A 16,321-nucleotide genomic window follows, 5' to 3' on the forward strand; every position below is an offset into this window, starting at 1 on the left:
TTTTTCTATAATTTTTGAAATTAAAATGAATTTATTATGATTTATTGAAAATTATTTGATTAATTATCAAAATAATTAATCACTTTTAAATAATTAATAAGTAATAAATAAATAATACATAATTAAGAAAATAATTCAATCTGATTTTTTAGAAAATAATTCAGAATTATTTATGATATAAATTAATTAATTAAATAATTAATTAATCAATTTACAAAATAAATAAAACTGATTTTTAAAATTAATAAAAATAAAAAGTAAAAATAATTTCCAGAAATATATGTCAGAAAACAGACATCTGACAAGGTGGATCAAAACCGGGTTCTGGAAACGGGTCAACCGGGTTGGATTCCGGGTCTGTGAAGAACACCACCGGAATCTGGGTTTAAACCCAGAATCCGGCGACTTCACCGGACTCCGGCGAGTCCAATTCCTGGCCAAACGGACACCGTTTCGTTCCGTTTTTGATCCCAACACATCCCAAACTACTTCCCCAATCTGTTTCAGGCCAAAATCGACCAGAAACATCCCTGGATATCATTCTCCGATCAAAATCATCAAGAACTCCGGCAAAAAATCCAAATCACTCATTTGTACATAATATCAAATGTTATATAGTGCAAAATGAAGCTAAGAACATATACAATCAAAGCCCTAACATTACAAGAACCAAATATTCACAGAAATCATCGAGTTGTGTTTTGAAAATTCGACCTAAACCCTAGAAATCGTGAATCATTATCCAAGCATCGTTTGTTCAATTAAACACCATGAATCGACTGTAAATCATCTAACACAGCTATATCAATCATCAAAACATCAAAACATGAAATTGATGCAAGAAACAGAAAGAACGGATCAAAACCTTCGATTTGAGTACTTGAATCACACGATTTGATGCTGTAATCAGTGAGAAATCACGACTTGATTCTACGACCCGAACCTGTTCTTCCCGACCCGATTTCAGAGAATTTTTGGTAATTTTGCAGATTTTAATGATTAATTATAATTAATTAAATAAAAATTAGGCTATTTATAGTAGTAAAAATAATACTCCTAATTAAAATTAAGGGGCTACTTATACATTAAATAAAAATATTGGGCCCTAATTTTTATAATTTTTGAGTATTAAAATTTAATTTAAAAATATTTTATATATGCAATATATATGCCAAAAATTCCCAAAAATTGTGAATAATGCAAAAATGCAAAGAAATAATATAAATGAAAGTCCTATAATTTTATAAAAATAAAATTGTGATTTTTGTGGGGTTTTTGACACCCAATGGGGCCCGGAAAAATCATTTTTCGCAAAACGAGAAAATTTATAAATTATCTAGATGTTCAGAACAAGGCGATTGTAAAAGCCATTTGATGAAAAATAAGGCCCATTATTTTATTTGAAATACTGGCTTTAAAATTATCGTTTGGGTCATAAAACGTTTGAAATAAAACCTATAAATGCATAATAAAATATCTGAAAAATACCTTAAAAATACAGAAATGACATGGGATACACGTATCACGTAACAGTTAGGGTTTATCAGATAATCACACATAAATGACACATTAATTCACATATTTTATTATAATCATGATATAATATAAACGTAAAGTTCCCAGTCGTTACAAATTCTCTCTCTCCGATTTTATCTCTCTCTCACTTGCGCCACTTCCCCTCCCCCCACCTGCTTTCTCCCCCCAACTTCACCCACATTCCCTTTTTTGTCTCCCTATTCTATTTTCTTTCCGTATATTTATATACTTTTAATATTCAAAAATTCATATATCTCAAACCGTCTGTCCATATTTTAATTATTATATATATATAAACGATCAGCGCTTCGATACCTACGCATAGGTATATATATTGCAAGATTTTGAGAAGAAAATTTGTGGAGCATATTTTCCGTTTTAATTTATTTTTGGGGCGTAGAAAAAGAGTTTGGAGGCGGTGATTACTCCACATGGCATTTCAGCGTGCATATATCTATGGCTCTTTGGAGTGATCAAAATTTATTTTGGGTAATGATTTTGAAATTCCATTTTCATATTTGAGTATATTATAGCATGTTAGTGTTTATATATTTATTTCATAATTTTTAGAAGTTTTTGTAGAAGTCGCTTTTGGCCGTATTTTTCATTTCTAGCGTGTTTATATGTGCAAATAGAAATTATTGAGTGTTTTAAATTTATTGGTTTTATTAGAGTACAGTTGGATTGTGTTGTTTGCGATTGATTTTGAGGGGTATGACCACGGGAAAAGTCCGTTTTACAAAGACGTTATTTCGAAATTTTTTCTAAAATATTTATTTCGATTTCAAATTATTATCTTTTATTATTTTCGAAAATCATAATTTGATTCAATTATTTATAATTTGTTTTGATTAATTATTTATTTATTCATTTAATTAATTGATTAATTTATTTAATAAATTAATTTTATTTATAAATAGTTAAATGGAGTGTAATTATTTATAATTGAGCCAAATAACATTCTAAAATTATTTTGAGCTTTAAAAAAGTGTTTGAGTATTTAAAAATCAATTAATATTATTATTAATTGATTTATTTCCAGTTATTCTTATTTTATTCATAATAAATAAATCGTTCGTCTGTTTAATACGAAACGAACGCGTATTGTAAAAACCCAAATTTTTTACATCGGTAAAAAACCTTTATGAATAGTAATATAATAACTTGAATTTTTGAGACCTTGTAAAACGTTTAATGAATAGTAACCCTGACGGACGGGGAAAAGCTTTTTAGCCCACACTATTTTGTGCATGAGAAAATGAGTTTCGGAGTTGATAACATGATTATACGTACCAAATGAGTGTATGTAAACGCTATTAGTTTTCGAAGAAAACGAACTTTGAAAAATGACCATATTTACGAATCATCGAGGATTACGAGGATCATAATATAATTGCGAATTTAAAACCCTGCGGATTTATATTCAAGTACGATAATTCAAAACATAAGGAATAAATACGAAAGGAACTCCGTCGCGAACCATTTACAAGAAAGTATTACGAAAACGTTTAAGCGACCGAGCGAACGCGTAAATGATTAAATAAATGTAAAGCACTACCTAACCATGGTAGTAAAGTAACCATGGTTACTTTATCAAATAGTGAGCTAAGGTGTAGGATGATCAACCAAGGCTACCAAATAGTGAGCTAGAGAGCTAAACAAGTGGCTTAGCTTGTAATCTACCAAAGGCTAGCTAGTTTTTGTCTAAGATTTGCCAACATAAATTAAATCCTAGGATATAAACTAGAGAATAAAAATCAATACAAGATACCATTTGCATTATTTCCAAGAAGCAACCAAGAAGCAAGCATAAAAACTCTCCTTCTCTCCCCAAAACCTCCCATTCGACCCTTCTTCTTAAAACCAAGAAATCAAAATCAAAACTTCAAGCTCTAGCCATGGATAAATCCTCCCATTAATTCTCAAGCTTCCTATCAACCAAAATAAGGTAAGATAAATCTTTGAGCTCTTTTTATCAAGGTTTGATGGGTGAAATAAAATCAAGAAAGTTGATAATGAATAGTGTGAATAGTAACTCTTCTTTGGTTTCTTGATTTCAGTGGTGGTTTTAGGTTCCAAAAACTATACTAAGCACTCCCAAAATATAAAGGATCGACTTAAAAATATTCATAAATCATGAAAATTTTAAAGAGGGTAGTAAATTGAGTTTCATAACTTTCATAAATATTTCAAGTAAAAATAATTATTTTTCAATTTTATAAAAATATCGGAGCTGAGACCGCACGATTACAAACCGTAGAATCTATAAGCGGAGCCGACGACGAAAATGAAAATGGACTTAAGATACTTTACCGCATACCGCATACCGCATACATAGCCCGTATGCGGAAAAGGTGATAACTAGGATACGAAGGTGTCATCCTTCTACTAGTAGAAAAGGTTACTTTTATCGTAGTACGACTGATCATCGTATGCAGTGGCTCCAACGAATGTCCTATTCTTCCAATCGGAATTGTGATGTAATACCGTAACTCAAGCCTAGGTGTTTGGTTTACCATTAAGGTATTCGCAGGATAATAAAATCTACTAAAGAATTGTTTTCATGAGAAGGTGTGTGTCACCAAGGAAAACTATTTTTGAATAAAACGTAATTATCATATATGATGTTTTACGTGAGTTTGTCATACAGTCATTTTCACACTATACATTATTATGCTGGGCATTATAGCTTACTCTTGCTTTCTTTTAAATGACACAACACAACAAATAACCAGTATGCCGGTGTGGGACTTAGTCGCATGCAGTCATGGGGAGAATCCCTGGCAGCTTTGTCTCAGGTGTCCCAGAGTATCAGATAAGTATAAGATATCAGTCGTAATTATTGTAACTTCATGTAGAGGTTATGAATAATTGTTTGAGATCCTGTAAAGTACATTTGAGTTTTAATAACAGATGATACTTATTGTACGTTGTTTCTAAGGCTATAACTTGTGAGTGTGTGAGATTGGGGGTCTGTGATATGGAATTATTGGATTATCGAGTTAATGCAGGTTACACATGATTGAAGGATTGCGTGATGACCCAGGTTCCTGACCCCGGATTTGGGGGCGTTAGAGAAATGGTATCAGAGCATTAAGTTATAGTACTTAGAGACTAGAGTGTTAGGATTTTGTCTAGATGTGAGATGTCGTAAGAGCTTATATAGAGTTCATCATTGGACTACCGGATGTAGCCTCAATGTGTAGGTTAGATTAAATGTATATTTGAGGTATTAAAGTATGACTAATAGAACCATTAGAGATTATCAGAATGATGAGATTATAATCATATATGATTTGGCAAGGATGTGGATGTAGAACTCGGAGCTGAGTCTCTGGGGCATTTGGGGTAAAGGTGATATTACCAACACCATATATAAATTTTGATAACACGAGCCTTGTTACTTGTAGTTCTTTATAGGTTTCCCATGAAGGGGCATCACATGTGAGAACCGTAAAGTCTAATTATTAATATACAGTTGAGGTTATTGACCCAAACTAGTTGAATGTGTCATTTTACCAAGGAAGATGTGAATATTGTATTAATCACGAGTTCACCAGAGATAGTGTCCAATATACCCTTAAGGATATTTTCTATTAAGGAAGATTTGAGTGTAATGTAAGAATGTTAACGTAAGACGATTACACTACATGATATTATTAGTACACTTAACATGTAAGAATATGATGGTTTAGATTAAAAATTAAGAGCATCGAGAATCGATGGCATGTCTATAATTAAATGGCGTAAGATTCTAACGAGCGATGGTTCGATCTTAGAACTTTTTAAAAACGGATAGACTAGTGAGTCTAGAGCGGAATTATTCGGTAGATATGATGTCAGAGGCTACGTATATATACCCGTAGACCTCTAATATATTCGGTAACGTATGTTCAATTACACACACATGCCACTGAACTTATGGACTGTATTGAGATCCCTGAGAGATCTCTTTGATCTGTTCCCAGAAACTAGCCACTTATAGTTAGTGACGGATGCGTGTGGCAGGCAACTATCGGCTTAACAGATGTTTTTGGAATATTTTTGAGTAAGGTATTCGAGGTAAAACACCGGAATAACAGATATACGTGCGAATGTCAAGTTAGTAAGCGATTTTAAAATGATGTTGAAAGAGAAACTATTTGAAACATGGGATTATGAAGAAGAAGAGGTGGGATCATCCTCATATGGATAATGACGAAAGTTAAGATAATCAGTGAAACATTTTGGCACCTACTCACTGTCATATTACTCCCTCCAAATTGTTGATCATTCGTATTGCCTTGATAAGTTATATCAGGCAATCCTTTTCGTTCCCTACTTTGAACTTCTGATGTGACTATCTTGAATAGTCTTTCTCCGCATCAGGACTTATTCAATTCTTTTAGTTAATCCATGAACTTTCATTCATAGATTATGATCTTCTTGTTCAACTCAGAGATATTTATACTTTATTTCAATTATTCAAGAGATGTTTTTATATATATATAAATTTTCCCTCAATTCATCGATGAATATTCATAATGAGTATCTTCATTTTATTCTTCTTTCATACTTACTCTTCTCAGTCGAGATTGTAAATATCTAACAAATTGTTAAAAACATGGATGATCTAATATCCATATATTCCTCGAGAATCCTTTTCCTCTAATCGGGATGAAATTATATATTGAACTTTGAAATTATAGTAAGGGTATCAATCTGATATTGGTATTCCGAATTTAATTTTATATAAAGATCTGATAAAGTATGTGAACTAGGGCACCTATGAGTGTACCCTTTATTTGGAAAGAAATATTTGATAAGAGGCTATCGATTGTTCCAATGCTAAGACCACTCGATTCAGAGTTATAATTATCTTTATCGGCCCAAATTTAAAAACTCTTTATTTCAAAATCGTCATCCAGGTAGCCACAATTTCTTCAGTGGTTACGATGTTGAGATTTTTACAAACAAACCGGAATATGCCTAGTTGCATATGTTCTCATGAATGACTAGTTAATTGTCCTAACTAGTCAAAATTTTAATAAATACGACGAAATCCTAGCTAATCGTCCTAGCTAGTTGCTATGGGCCAAACCAATTATGCTGGCTATTTTCTTAGCCGGTTAATAATATTGCTTGATATGGACTAGTTATTATTTTGCTAGTTTCGTTTCCAATAAAATTTTGATTATTCCATAATGCATTATATATGCCAGATTTAATTGTTGATGAAAATTTCAAAGAATGATTTAAATTGATACCTAATTAGGTCGCCCACTCAAACGAGAATTCATATTCAGTTTTATGAAATATTTTGTTCATGAAATATTTTATTCTTTCGTTTGTATAACGAATATCCAATTAAAAATTACAAAGTGACTGAAGAACAATATACTTCCTTATTTATTAATCATTGAATAAAATTCCTTCTTTCAAAATAGCACCTCTTGGAGACCTCAATGGTTAACCTTTGGTTGAGGATGTTATTCGATATTTCTTTCATTATTCGAGAAGAAAAGTATTCTTTCAATGGGAAAATCTTACAAGTATCATTCGTATGATGTTATTATTCAATAATCATTGCTTTCAATGGATATTCTCCATAATATCACAATATAGGATTTTAAGGACATGGAAGGATAATCCTTATTATATTCTTCCTTCCAAGTTATAAATCTTCTGAGTGTTGTAACTCTTTCATTCAGAGCTCATTATTTGTTCAGATGTTAGATTTTCAAATCTTGTTAAAATTGTCTAAATTTCATCGATATCGTGAAAATCATTTTTCCAAGGCTAATTGCCTTCCGAACAAAGAGTGGTATAATTGAGAACCGATTGTTGTAATATGAGACTGAAAGCTCAGTGCTATGATGGTGCAATCGGAGCATCGTGATGAGTAAGTTGTTTTAAAAAGGGAATACCATGTTTAGTTATTATCATAAGGATCTTTAACATGGTTATAAAAGGACGATAATAGAGATATAACGTGATTAGTGAGGTACGCTTCTGTGAAACACTATTGGGAGATGAACTAATGAATTCGGGAAAGACCAATTATGTATGAATTCAAGGAATAAGATTTTCAAAAAGTGAAGATAAGATTAGTAATAACCTCTTGTTAGAAATACTCGGCGATAAAAATAGGATTTTGTATGAATATAATGATACATCTACGCAGCTTAAGGATCATGACATAAGACTTCCTAATAATGATCTAGAATAAATACGATAAGGTTCGGACTGAAAGGGACAAGGAGTTTACTTATGAGAAAATTTTGGATTTTTTTTACACTGAACACGAGATAGAGGCAATAGTCAAATTGATCAAAGGCTATGATTGAGAAATCTATTATCATCAAGGAAAGGACGGACATAGGAATGACTTAGAGTTCTCAAATCGACAAGTAGAATGAGAGGACTATCCTAACCATTGAAGATACGTCTAGCGGCTTACCTTTTATTTGGAACTGTTAGGAGAATCGCCTATCGTTGACAGAAAATTCGTATAGATATACTTACCACGCGAGCATACGGAAAATAGACGTTGATATCCCTCATGAAGGATAATGTGGAAGAATGAAGAATGTTATGGTAATGACTGACGAAAGTTAAGAAAGATCGTACACGCCCTACAAAGACCACTGGTAGCAGGTACCAATAAACGCGAATATGTCTAAGGCGCTAGCGAGAATAACAAGTACGACCCATAAGGTATCGTAGTACTATAGATATTATACGGGGAATGACTAAAGAAGTCTGACCGATAACGGAAGCTGTGCGCTACAGGACTCTAAAGGCATATCAATCAGTTGCGTATGAAATGGTGCTTCCTTCAAGATGGCAACAGGACGAGGATGTGCCTTACGTTACTATGGGAAGAAATGTTAAATCTGACACTAAGCGTGTAACATGAGACGATCGTGTTGAAATACGACGAGAACTTCTTACATAACATAATCGACAGAGATGATGCGCCAAAATGGGAAAACGTTAAGGAATGAAACTCTAGCTCTAGTAGGAGCGATAGAGGGGGGAAACGAATAAGTTGAAGGATGATTCTAAACAAGATGCGCTAGTCATCCATATTATAGATTTTAAGGGAAATGAAGCGACCAGTTGACGTTAATAGAATTATCGACAATAACGAGCTATCATGCGTGCATTGGAATGGATGCAAAGCTTTGTACGGAATAAAGAATCGTTCTCTCTTAGGTTGGGAAGAAATTGGTAAGCAGAGGATACTGGACCACAGTTGAGTCAACAGACCAAAGGAATTCCTAGAACTTATCAGAATCCGGCTAGTGGCATCCGAGGATGAACAATAGAGATATGCGGACCAGAACTATAAAGAAAAAAAGTACGAAGTAGCGGAGCAAGTACTGTTGAAAGTACCTCCCGAGGAGGGAGTGATGAGATTCGAAAGGGAAAGAAATGTTGAACCCAAGATTTATTGAACCAGTTGAAGAATTAAAGGACTAAGAAAGTTGACTTATAAATTAGCACCATCGTCGAACGGTCACCAAGTTTATAACGAGTACCACGAATCGAGGTTAGGAAATTTAACCGTCAAAACCAAACATATGATTGAAAATGAGCTAATAAACTCGTAGCCAGACTTAGCGTATGTCGAGTAACGTGTAGAGATCATAATACTACAAGGACGAGTACCCGGAAATATATTGGATGGATGAATGGAAATTTTATGAAGAGATCAAATACTGCAAGGTCAACGTGAGAACTCGAGGTTGTCATGCGAGAAGCATATCCCTACCTGTTTCTAAACTGATTCCGGGATGAAATCCTTTTAAGGGGGGAAGACTGTAAGAACCCAAATTTTTTACATCGGTAAAAGACCTTTATGAATAGTAATATAATAACTTGAATTTTTGAGACCTTGTAAAACGTTTAATAAATAGTAACCCTGACAGACGAGGAAAAACTTTTTACTCCACACTATGTTGTGCATGAGAAAATGAGTTTCGGAGTTGATAACATGATTATACGTACCAAATGAGTGTATGTAAACGCTATTAGTTTTTGAAAAAAATGAACTTTGAAAAATGACCATATTTATGAATCATCGAGGATTACGAGAATCATAATATAATTGCGAATTTAAAACCCTACGGATTTATATTCAAGTATAATAATTCAAAACATAAGGAATAAATACGAAAGGAATTACGTTGCGAACCATTTACAAGAAAGTATTACGAAAATGTTTAAGCGACCGAGCGAACGCGTAATCGATTAAATAAATGTAACACACTAACTAACCATGGTAGGAAAGAAACCATGGTTACTTTATCAAATAGTGAGCTAAGGTGTAGGATGATCAACCAAGGCTACCAAATAGTGAGCTAGAGAGCTAAACAAGTGGCTTAGCTTGTAATCTACCAAAGGCTAGCTAGTTTTGTTCTAAGATTTGCCAACATAAATCAAATCCTAGGATATAAACTAGAGAATAAAAATCAATACAAGATACCACTTGCATTATTTCCAATAATCAACCAAGAAGCAACCAAGAAGAAACCAAGAAGCAAGCATAAAAACTCTCCTTCTCTCCTCAAAACCTCCCATTCGACCCTTCTTCTTAAAACCAAGAAATCAAAATCAAAACTTCAAGCTCTAGCCATAGATAAATTCTCCCATTAATTCTCAAGCTTCCTATCAACCAAACTAAGGTAAGGTAAATCTTTGAGCTCTTTTTATCAAGGTTTGATGGGTGAAATAAAATCAAGAAAGTTGATAATGAATAGTGTGAATAGTAACTCTTATTTGGTTTCTTGATTTCAATGGTGGTTTTAGGTTCCAAAAACTATACTAAGCACTCCCAAGACTTCACCATCATCAAGAACACATCTCAAGCTCTCAATAAAGGTAAAAATATTTGACCCCAACTTTATTTAAGATTCAATTTCAAGATCCTTTTAGTATGTAGTTGTAAACCTAATTTCAGTGGTGGTATTGTTGAAATCTTGATGTTTAGCTAAGAGAATTAAGGTTGATTGTTGTTGCCTCAAGAACATGATGTTTTTGAGAATATTTAGTGTGTTGATGATGATATGTTGATTGGTGGTGGTAGTATAAAGATCTAAGGCGTAAACGAAACTCTGATCGTAAACGTAATCTCGTTAAAACGAACAAAACGTAATTTTAAGTTTCTGCAGAAATTCCCGAAGATTTAAAATGTAGTTTCTTGAAAAATAACCCTTTATTATGATATAAAATGTTACAAGGATCTTTTAGGCTCTTGAATCGCTTGATTCTGATTTACGGATCAAAAGTTATGGCCGTTTTACTAAAAGTGATTTACGAGACAAAAACTGCTACGAAGTATGAACTTTGAAAATATAAAGGATCGACTTAAAAATATTCATAAATCATGAAAATTTTACAGAGAGTATTAAATTGAGTTTCCCAACTATCTTAAAGATTTCAAGTGAAAATAATGATTTTTCAATTTTATAAAAATATCGGAGCCGAGACCGCGGGATTAGAAACCGTAGAATCCATAAGCGGAGCCGACGACGAAAATGAAAATGGACTTAAGATACTTTGAAAAAGGAAGCGACCATAATGTGAATTAGGACTTAAAGAAATAATAAGGGTAATATAAGTTGAGAGGGTGCATAATGATTAGCGCATGAGTGCGGGTAGCCGTATATTAGAACGGGACCTAACAAAACAACTTGTGTTATGATTATAGATTTCCGAGCGGAACCTAGAGCATCCTCCACCTCAAGATACCCAGGCAAGTTTTCAAACCCTACCTTTTAAGAACTTTTGTGTTGTGAATATTTTACAAAACTGTGATATATGCATGAGATTGCTTTAAACTATTTTACGAAGTTTGAGATGTATTACATTACTCAATTGTTGATAATTTCTAGTATATGTTCATACCAAGTTCAAAATGTTATATTTAGACATAGAGTCGGTCGGTGTAAGCTTATAAAAATCCAGAGGTATCCCGGAGGAGTTTAGAATTGAGAACGTTAACGCTCGCGAGTAGTGTGCCGTGTATATATTTTAGACCGAGGCTCGGTCAGTAAAAATTGATGAAAACCCGAAAGTATTCTGGAGGTGTTTTAATTAGAATATTAACGCTATAATAGAGTGTGACGTATAAGTCGTAAGACCGAGAGTCGATCAGTTTTGTGTAATAAAATATAAACCCGGAAATCGTCCCGATGATATTATAGGATGATTAAAAGTACATAGTAGTGTGTTTTAAAAGGACTCAACGTCCACTTACAAAATACTAAACACCTCGAACTTTTATTAAAACAATTTCCAAATATCGTATTCCCTCAACCATACTTTATCGTTCGAATAATAACTATCTATTTACTACTCATTTATTATGGGAGAAATATTCTCCAGTGAATATTTATTTCAAACTCGATTAAATATTAAATTTTATTATATTACTTAAACATAAATTAGTTGAGGAATATTATTTCAAATATTCTTTTAAAAGTATAATTATTCAACGATTAATATCTGATTATTAAGCATTAGTTATTTAATTGGTTTAATTATGATTTAAAAATCATAGAACCTGATTCAAAATACTTTCTGATTTTCGGAAAATCATTCGAATAATTTCAGATCGTCGAAGAATATTATCTCGACTTATTTTAAATATTTGGATTATAGTTTCAAAAGAAACTCCCCCTTATTTAATTATCTGTTGACAACAGTCAACTCACATCCTTAGTACTTCCTCCGAAAACTTTCGGAAGTATATATATATATATATATATATGAGTAAGGCTATCTCTATCAACAAGCAAAATGCTTGGGGGAACTTCGATGTGGTTTGAGTTCTCGGGATATGATAGGATCTCCTAAAGGACAAGGGAAGGGTAGGATTCAAGTACTTCGTGTATTGGATAGACTACCGGTACCGTAGGAGACGGTACAACATGTACCTAAGGACCTGTGAAGTGTGTGTATACACGAAATGAGGACACATAGCCCGTATGCGGCAAGGGTGATAACCGGGATACGAAGATGTCGTCCTTCTACTAGTAGAAAAGGTTATTTTTATCATAGTACGACTGATCATCGTATGTGGTGGCTCCAACGAATATCCTATTCTTCCAATTGGAATTGTGATGCAATACCGTAACTCAAGCCTAGGTGTTGGGTTTACCATTAAGGTATTCGCAGGATAATAAAATCCACTAAAGAATTGTTTTCATGAGAAGGTGTGTGTCACCAAGGAAAACTATTTTTGAATAAAACGTAATTAACATATATGATGTTTTACGTGAGTTTGTCAACAATCATTTTCACACTGTACATTATTATGCTGGGCATTATAGCTCACACTTGCTTTCTTTTAAATGACACAACACAACAGATAACCAGTATGCCGGTGTGGGACTTAGTCGCTTACAGTCATGGGGAGAATCCCTGGCAGCTTTGTCTCAGGTGTGCCAGAGTATCAGAAAGGTATAAGATATCAATCATAATTATTGTAACTTCATGTAGAGGTTATGAATAATTGTTTGAGATCCTGTAAAGTACATTTGAATTTTAATAACAGATGATACTTATTGTACATCATTTCTAAGGCTATAACTTGTGGGTGTATGAGATTTGGGGTTTGTGATATGGAATTATTGGATTATCGAGTTAATGCAGGTTACACATGATTGAAGGATTGCATGACGACCCAGGTTCCTGACCCCGGATTTAGGGGCGTTACACGTATAGACTCAGAAAAATATCCCATTTTCAATAAAAATACTTTTGAGACCTAATTTCTTTTGTATTGAAAGGTCGTTTGATTTGCGAGTCATTCTGAATCGATTTTTTATCGATAAATCATATTTTTGACTCGATTTCAGTTTTAAACGTACCTAGTCGGACCTTTTAACGAACCGAGTCATATGTGATATGGATTATGTGATACTTGGATTATGTGTTTACATGCTATGTGAATTATGTGCATATGTGGGTCAAGGTCCTGTGTTTGGCTGTTTTCTTATGTCCGGGCTATCATTTGGGTAGACGATAGGGTTTTGACGCGTAGTTCATCGAGTAATTATCGTTTAGACGATTAAAATGTTATTTTCTAATTATAGATGTGAGTCTTTCAAGACGATCAGGACCAGATGAAGTGGATAAAGGCTGGGGTTGAATAATATGGATTATTGGGTTGCAGCACTGCATGAGCAGCAGGCCAAATGATTAGTAGAATAGTGATGATTTGAGACAAAATATCATATTAATTGCGTCTTTGCGAGTGTGACTAACGACCAAAAACCTAAAGGCAAGTATCCCTATCATTACTTATCGTTCAAGTGATATTTATTTTAAATCTTCGTATGCAAGTATTGGTTTCCCTATTCTCAGTTCGGAATAGATAAATGTTTTACATATAGCTGAATTAAATGATTCTATTTATGCAAGTACTCTTCTGCTATTCTATGTTCAGAATAGCTAAGTGATTTTACTTATCAAATCACTGGTTTTATAAATGTTTTGGATTTTGAGAAAGATGATGTGGTTGTGAATATTCCTACCCAAGTAAATGGGGGAATAAAATTATTTCGGGTGTCGATTATTATGACCCCGTTTCAATAAAAGGTTTTAAGATTGGATCATAAATGCGTAAGTGATTGGGACGGACGGTCCAGCGGAGGGCTATTTCTAAGTGTCATATGAAATATTATGACATAATTTTTGCCACAGGCAGGTATATTGCCTTTTTATTTGAGTACTCGTACTTTGGGGACATGTTTCTACGAATCATGACCTAGTGCTATCACACGGGCTGATTGGCATGTGATAGTACGTCCGTCGGAGAATGATCCCAATCTAAATTATCATATCATTTTTGATATTTATAGAATAAATGATTAATCAATTGTTCTATTTTGGATTAACGGTGAAATGCAGTTTTGATTCGGTTTCTGCTTGATATGGATATTTAGGTTGTTGTTAAATATCAAAGGTGGTATTAGTATAGATGATTAATGTTGATTTCAGTATGGGATATTGTGAGCATCAAAGTTCATATTGATATCTAATTTGATATGACAACAACATGAGTACTAATATCAATAGTTCGGTTTTGAATAAAGTTTATCATTCATTCCATAATCATTGTTTCATATTATTGTTGTTTACGATATTTCCGTAAACACTGTTTTATAAGTTTTATTCTCGTCAAGATTCAGAGTATTGCTGAAGCATTTCGCTCGAAAATATCAAAAAGAGTTTTGAATAAAGTGAGAAACAATTATCCAATTTTTAATAAATTTTTCATTTCAACAATTATGATTTTTAAATGATCTGCGCTATTACAGATGTCGGGTTTATATCAAAATGACCTTATATATATTACAATGATCTTGCTGAGCATTTCTTCCACTCATACTTGCCTATTTTTAAATTTAACCTCAAGTGAGGATTAGCTTTCACTGTTTAGTCGCGTAATTCGAGGAAGCAAAAAAGAAGCTTTTGGAAGGTGGTTGGTCCAGGGTTTGCGGACTAGTGTAAGTTTTATTGTATAAAGTTGTTTATATTATATTATATTATAATTGTGTATTTTATAGTTTGGCCTAGTATACTTCTTTTTGAAGTTATGCTAGCGGGTTAGTATTGAATTGAAATTATTGAAAAGAGTTTTAAAAGAAAGTGAAAAATTTATTTATGGAATTTGGATATCTTATTTCTAGAACTGTAACCTTAAAAGATCTTGGATTAATTTGGGGTTATAGATGTTAAATATCTTCCGCTAGCATTTATTTATTGGTTAAACATGTTATTTTGGATTGAGGTTTCATAGTGACGACCAAATCCATTGACCCCGGATTTGGGGGCGTTACATCAATGGAGTTTCTGAAGATGCTATTAAGTTGAGGCTTTTCCCATTCTCTCTGCGGGATAAAGCTAAATGTTGGTTGCATTCTCTACCACCAGGGTCAATCACGAAATGGGAGGATCTTGCTCAAAAGTTCTTAACTAAATTCTTTCATATGGCAAAGACTGCTGCAATCAGAAACACACTTACTCAATTTTCTCAGTAATCTGAAGAATCTTTATGTGAAGCTTGGGATTGCTATAAGGAGATGCTTAGGAAGTGCCCTCACCATGGGATGCCTAACTGGATGATCATTAACTGCTTCTATAATGGTTTGGGTGCTACTTCTAGACCCATGCTTGATGCATCATTAGGAGGAGCCTTGTGGGCTAAAAGCTACGATGAAGCTTATAAATTGATTGAAGTGATGGCTGCAAATGAATACCAGAATCGTACTCAGAGACTATCTCAGGGCAAGGTAGCAGGAATTTTGGAGTTATATACAGCTACTGCTATAGCTGCTCAGCTTAAGGCTTTGACAATAAAGGTGGATTCTTTGGCTAATTATGAAGTTAATCAGATCACTAATGTCTATGAGCTTTGTGTTGGTGCCCATGAGACGGAGTAGTGTGCTATTTCTAGTGAATCAGCTCAGTTCGTGAGCAACTTTGAGAGGTCGCAACAGCCTGTGCCAGCCACCTATCATCCTAACAACCACAATCATCCTAACTTCAGTTGGAGCAATTCTCAGAATGCAGCTCAACGGCCTTATCAGCAGTATCCGGAAAAGCAGTACAACCCTCCTGGTTTTCAGCAACCGCAGTATGCACCAAAGCAACAACTCCAGCTGTAACAGTCTAATAAAAATCTGAATTGGAAGAGTTGAGGCTCATATACAAGAGCCAAGCGGTTTCTATCAAGACCTTGGGAAATCAAATTGGACAAATTGCCAATGCCTTGCTAAATTATCAACCTGGT

General features: G+C 33.7%; 1 non-coding gene across 1 annotated transcript; it reads right to left on the reverse strand.

The window, feature by feature from the left end:
- Positions 1 to 15,533: 15,533 nt before the first annotated feature.
- LOC141699312 (small nucleolar RNA R71) lies at positions 15,534 to 15,640 on the reverse strand. The gene has a single exon (XR_012565784.1). It is a non-coding gene; the product is annotated as a small nucleolar RNA R71 (small nucleolar RNA).
- Between the last annotated feature and the right edge of the window lie 681 nt (positions 15,641 to 16,321).

The sequence above is a fragment of the Apium graveolens genome, chromosome 11 (assembly GCF_009905375.1).
Source record: "Apium graveolens cultivar Ventura chromosome 11, ASM990537v1, whole genome shotgun sequence".
Taxonomy (NCBI): Eukaryota; Viridiplantae; Streptophyta; class Magnoliopsida; order Apiales; family Apiaceae; genus Apium; species Apium graveolens.